Source organism: Hipposideros armiger, unplaced genomic scaffold, assembly GCF_001890085.2.
Source record: "Hipposideros armiger isolate ML-2016 unplaced genomic scaffold, ASM189008v1 scaffold_572, whole genome shotgun sequence".
Classification (NCBI taxonomy): Eukaryota; Metazoa; Chordata; class Mammalia; order Chiroptera; family Hipposideridae; genus Hipposideros; species Hipposideros armiger.
The window spans coordinates 434301-440682 of record NW_017731922.1 but is presented as its reverse complement, the minus strand read 5'-3'; the positions used below and the strand labels follow the sequence as shown (position 1 = coordinate 440682).

The 6382-nt window shown below is 49.0% G+C and overlaps 1 long non-coding RNA gene across 1 annotated transcript in view; it reads left to right on the top strand.

The window, feature by feature from the left end:
• The window catches only part of LOC109371485 (uncharacterized), a 64431-nt gene that overhangs the window by 7498 nt on the left and 50551 nt on the right, over positions 1-6382 (top strand). Inside the window, exon 2 of the long non-coding RNA XR_002121889.1 lies at positions 2000-2403. This is a non-coding gene — a long non-coding RNA (uncharacterized LOC109371485). The remainder of the gene's footprint in view (positions 1-1999; positions 2404-6382) is intronic.

Below are 6382 nucleotides of genomic sequence, written 5' to 3'. Positions count from 1 at the left end.
CCACTGCCACAGGGACTGCAGCCCACGCCGTCGCCGGCGACTCATGGCAGCCCAGCTCCAGGTTGAGCTGCTGTTCAGCATCTTAGCTGTAGAGGGCGCAGTGTCACTGGCCCTCATGAGTGGGATCCGAACCGGGGCCCTCTGGCGTCCCAAGCCAGTTCTTAACCATCGCGCCACTCGGCCGGCCCGAGACCATTTCTGTTTACTTTGCTCGTTCATTCAGTTTTTTAGATTCCACATATAAGTGAAATCATATGGTATTTGTCTTTCTTCGACTGACTTATTTCACTTAACATAATAGTCCCTAGGTCCATCCATATCGTTACCCTAGGTCAGCTTCTTGTAAGGACGGAGCTCACAGTTTTTCTTAGTTTGTTCCTCTTGTGCCAACATGGCCCTCATTTAAGTTTCCCTTATTAGATCCCTTCTGTTGTAATACCTAGAGTTTTTCTGTTTACTTAACAAGAGACTGGTTGATATCATTACATACAGATCGGGAAAAGTTAGAAAGCCTGGTAATACCAGGTATTGGGTTAGGATGTGGAGCAACTGAAACTGCTGAAGGGGGGTGTAAATTGGGACACTTTGAAAGAGTTTGGCATCAACTGTTAAAGCTAAAGATTGATACTCTGTAACTCAATAGTTCCGGTCCTATGTATAAAACCCAGAGAAACTGGTGCACATGGGCATTAAGATATGTGTACAAGCAGTATTTCTTGTGCAAACCAAAGCTGTTCTGGCTATTGTGAATAATGCTGCTATGAACATTCGTTTACGAGTCCATCTGTCTGAGTCCTTGCTTTCAATCCTTTCAGATATACACCTGGGAGGGGCATTGCTGGGTCAAGGGGTTGTTGTGTGTTTAACCTTTTGAGAAACAGCCAAATTATTGTCCACAGGGGCTGTCCCATTTTACAATCCCACCAGTAATGCACAAGGGTTCCGATTTCTCCACATCCTCGACAACGCTTGCAATTTTTTGCATTCCTGGTTATAACCATCCTAGCAGGTGTAGATGGTACCTCGTGTGGTTTTGATTTGTATTACCACAATGACTAATGATGTTAAGCACCTTTCCTTGTGCTTATTGGCCATGTGTATGTCTTCTTTGGAGAAATGTCAAGTCGTTTGTGTTTTTTTTCAATTGGCTTGTTAGTTTTTTTGGTTGGGCTTGTGTTCGGAATGGAACATTAAAAAAGGGAGCTGTGGTATGACCATCATCCACCCCTGTAGCCTAAGTAGCAGGGGAGAAAAAAAATCAGATGTGCAGAGAGCAGAGCAGCATGAAACAGGCTGCCTGCCCTCGAGGAGTGTAGTGGGTGCCATGGTGTGCCACCCAGAATCCTGCCAGGGCTGAAGCGCCATGCCGCCAGCTGCCAGCGAGTGTCACTGTGACAGCTCACAGCTGAGTTCTTGCCTGAGACTCCTTTCTGTGAAGGGAGGAGCTGCCATGCGGCAGATGATGCTCTCCTGGGCCACAGACCAGTCCATGCATGGGTACAAAGGGCTGGCCCCCTTGCTTTGACTCAGGACAACTCTGAAGGCCTACCCCAGCTTCCGAGCTCCCTGTGGAATTGGCTAAGGCTCCCAGCTGCATGACAGTACAACTTCTGGCCAGCCCAGCTTTTCTTACTGGCTCACAGGTTGTTTCCTGAGAGCACTTCCCAACAAGTGCTGTGCATGTACATCTGGGAGACTCCCGTTTCTGTTTCCCAGGAAACCCGACCCAAGACAGGAGGCTTAGGGAAAAGTTAAGAGGCTTGTGGTTGCTATGACGATGCCAGTAATTACACACAGTGCTGCATCTGGTTTTCCTTGCTGGGCCTCACGCTGGGCCTCGTTAAATTCATGTTTAGTAAATGAGACAGATTCGCGCAGGTTGGGGTGGTAATCATTTTGGCCTCTGGCATAGCAGAGCAGGTCCAGTCAACGGCATGAGGGAGGTCAAGTTTGGCTTTGGAGTCTAGTTTGTTTGTTTTTTTAAATCTTCCTCCTACAGGTCCCTCCACTGCACTAGGGACAAGATGTGAGGTGCCTCACCCAGCCCGGCTTCGTTCATTCAACAAGGACTGAGCACCCACGAGTGCGAGTGCGGGGCTCCGTTCTTTCATGCATCTCGCCACCACAGTGTCCTGACTGGGTCCCATCCACTCGGATCGCCGTAGGCAGCGACGCACACGTGCAGTCACTACCGCCAGCTGCGTTTTAAGCAAGCTGCTTCCACTAGGCTCCTGTTCCTCGTCTCGGGGAATTTCTCCTCACGTGAAACAGCAGCTCAAGTCCCCATTTTAGAGTCTGGAAAAGTCTCCAGGCTGAAAGTGGCACAGAAGGTCAGAGGCCCTCACATGGGCCCCAGAAAAAAATTTCACCCAAGCCGCTCCTGTGGCAACTGTGGAAACAGAGGTGAGTGTTTTATCCATCCCGCAGCCAGGGGCAGGCGGGTGGGGGGAACTTCTCGCGGGCTGATGTTCTATTCAATTAGACTCGATTCCTCCGCCGCCCACCGGGCCCTGCCTCCCTTGGGATGGTTGCGGGACTCTGATTTGCTTCGCAGTGCCCGCGGTTACGGTGGGGAGCAGGAGGACCGGCGTGCGGGGGTGGCCGCGCGCTCCCGGGCTGCGGGGAAGGGGGGTGCGGGGNGAGCCGCAGGGCCCCGGTTCGGATCCCACATGAGGGCCAGTGACACTGCGCCCTCTACAGCTAAGATGGTGAATAGCAGCTCAACCTGGAGCTGGGCTGCCGTGAGTCGCCGGCGACGGCGTAGGCTGCAGCCCCTGCTGCAGTGGGCTGCCATAAGCTACTGTGTGTGGCCCGGCATCCAGCGTGAGCGGCCAGGCAGCTGGTGTGAGTTGCCAAGAGCCGCTGTGAGCGGCTGTCCAGAGGCCGGCAACCGATCTGCTTCACCCAGGAAGAGTGCAATGATAATACCAACATGGGCCAGTGAAGCAACATCTTCCACAACCAGACTGAAGAACAAAAGGACAGCAACAACAACTAGACTGAAGAACAAAAGGACAGCAACTTGTCTGTTCCCCTTCCCCCAATTCCCCAACACTGTTCCCCTCCACCAATTCCCCAATAAAAATCTTTAAAAAAAATCACAATCAGGCAATCATTATAGTAATTTGATTCAGGCAAGAGCCATCAATCTACTGTAAGGAACAGGATATTCACATAATAATCTTCAAATAATCTCACACAGGTTAGTTATTAAGTACAAAGGGAAAATACTAACCTTACAACAGCGAAACTTGGAGAACATGTCTAGGACTTGGTGATTGAAGTAAACATCACCAACATGGGAATAAATCACAATCTCCTGCCACCTGATAGGATCAATGAGAAGAACAGTGTCATTGCAGGGCTATTCCTGCCACCTATGCATAACCTGAACCTAATGAAGTATCAGATGAACCCAAACCGAGGGACATTCTATAAAATAACTGGCCCCATCTTTTCAAAATGTCAAGTTGAGAAGGGCCAAGAAACACCAAGAGTGATCCAGATAAAGGAAGGCTGAGATGTAACAGGTGAACTTGGATTGGATCCCGGGCCTGAAAAATTCGTGTTACCGAGGACAAGTAGGACAACAGGCGAAATCGGAACCAAGCCTGTGGGTTGGAAAACTGTTTTATCCATGTTCATTTCCCGATTTTGACACATTTGCATCGTGGTCATGTAAGAGAATGTCCTTGATTTTAAGAAGCACACACCAAGGTATTCAGAGGTTAAGAAGAAGAAAACCAAAAAGGACTGAGCAAATCTCCTTCGGTCGGGCGCAGGCTCCGGAATGCCTGTGCTGAGGCAGGGGACACTGTGTGTGTCCCAAAATGAAGCTGTGACTGGTGATGGCCCAGCTTGATGGGATAGAGGGGCTGGTGAGCCTGAGGGGGCAGGAGAGGGCTTGAATGCCTGAAGGGGAGGATGGACAGAAATGCTGGGTCCCTGTGATGTGCCTGGTCTCAGTGCCAGTGGTTTCAGGGTGAGTGACAGACTCCAGGGCAGCTGGACAAACACCCTGGAGCTATTAAAAACCCCTCGCTGACACCCAGTGCCCGAGTTGGTAACAGTCTTTGGCCTCCACCATGCAATCACAAGAGGTCTCCATACTCCGCTGTCCTCAGGCTGAGGTGGCTGCCACCCTGCCCTGTCTTACTGGCCTCAGCACCCTCTGCGCCTGACATGTTTTCTCAGAGTCCTAAGGTGACTGAGGTGGTGGAGGGAAGTGACTGTTGTATATTTCTTCTCAACCAACGAAAGCTGTTTTTCGTGGGGCTAAGTAGCAAGCCCTTTCTGAGAATACCCACCGCTGCTATTTGAGTTCTTTTGCTCAGGGATGCTGGGTTTTTGTCTCATTTCAATTAGACCTTAAAAGTCACAAAATAAAGGTCACCCAAACCAACAGATCTTGACTCAGTGAAGCCCACTCTCCTCCCAAACTCACCTATCAGTGATATTCAAACTGCAATCGCCCTCCAGGCTAGGGCCCAATTGATCCCTTGTTGCTGGGAAGAGTCCCAGAGAGCCCCAAGGGAGGGTCACAGGGAAGCTGTTTACCATCAGGTCTGGGAACATTTCGGTTCAATAATTGGTACAATCATACTGTCAACACAGCCACCAATGTCCTCCCGTTGCCTCGTATTAGAAAAGGAAGCCACTTTCTCTCTTTGTGCCTGATGTCTAACTGGAGGGGACCTTATGGTTTATCTGTCCCCAACCCTTATATTTTCAGATTCATCAAAGAAACATTTCCAGGGCCGGCCAAGTGGTGTGTTGGTTAGGAGTTGGCTTGGAACACCAGCTCAGAGCAGCAGGGCCCCGGTTCAGATCCCATATATGAGGGCCAGTGACATTGCGCCCTCTACAGCTAAGATGCTGAACAGCAGCTCGACCTGCAGTGGGCTGCAGTAGGGTTGGCTGGCAGCGAGCGTGAGCTTTCATGAGCTGCAGTGAGCCGTCGCGAGTGGCCGTCCAATGGCCAGCGAGCGACTGCCTCACCTGGGAAGAGCGCAATGATAACACCAACATGGACCAGTGAAGCGATGTCCTCCACAACTAGACTGAAGAACAAAAGGACAGCAACTTGTCTGTTCCCCTTCCCCGATTCCCCAACGCTGTTCCCATCCCCCAATTCCCCAACAAAATCTTAAAAAAAAAAAAAAAGGAAAGAAACATTTTCTGAGCAGGTGGCTTATGCTGGGAGCTGGACCAGAGAGACATGTCAGGCGTCCCTGCCATCGGGCAGTCCATGATGACAAGAAGGAGAAGAGGGCACAGATAGAGAGAACAGGCTGAGGAGTGGGGAGGGATTTGGAAGAGGTGGGCATCAGGGTGACTCGCAGGATTCTGACCTGGGTGAGCAGTACTGGTGTGTGCTGTCAAGATGAGGACAAGAGAAGAAATGGGTAGGAGGCTAACGATAAAAAATTCATTGAGCCAGAGGCTAGAAAGAGGTGCTCTGAGAAGCTAGAGCGAAAGTACCAGAAATAGTGAATGTACCGCCAGCATCGTAGTGACAGCATCAAGGAGGAGCTCCTTCTGTGTTCCCCAAAATGTCAGGTGTGCCTCAATCAGCTCCCAGTAGCCTGTGATGGAGGATACGACAACCTTCCTCTCTTTTGTTGCTTCAGTCCTAGGACAGTTCCTAGGTCATCCTCTTTATATCTATCTATCTATCTATCTATCTGTCTGTCTGTCTGTCTGTCTGTCTGTCTGTCTATCTATCTATCTATCTATCTATCTATCTATCTATCTATCTATCTGTCTGTCTGTCTGTCTGTCTGTCTGTCTGTCTATCTATCTATCTATCTATCTTATCTATCTATCTATCTAATTGTGAAATATACATTTTAAAAAATTAGTTTCAGCTGTACAACATAGTGCAATAGTTATACTTTTTACCCCTTGAAGTGACAACCCCCTCCCCCAATCCACCGCCCCACTTTCCCCCCAATATCATACATATCTATTACAATTCCTTTGACTCCACTCTCACACTATACTCCATGTCCCATGAATATGTATATATATATTCACTTATAGTTGACATAAAATATTATACAACATCAGCTTCAGGTGTACAGTACAGTGATCAAGCCTCTACCCCATCTATGATGCGGTCTCCCTAACAAGACGTGGCCACCTGACACCCTACAAAATATTTACAACATTATTAATTATATTCCTCGAACGGTCTTTCATATCCCTGTGGCAATATTGTAGTTACCAATTTATGCTGTCTAATCCCTTCCCCTTCTCCCTCATCCCCGCCCCCTCCCTACTAGCAGCCATCAGTTATTCCTCTATATCTCTGAGACCATTTCTGTTTTTTGTTTGTTTGTTTGTTTGTTTGTTTTTTAAAGATTTTTATTGGGGAATTGGG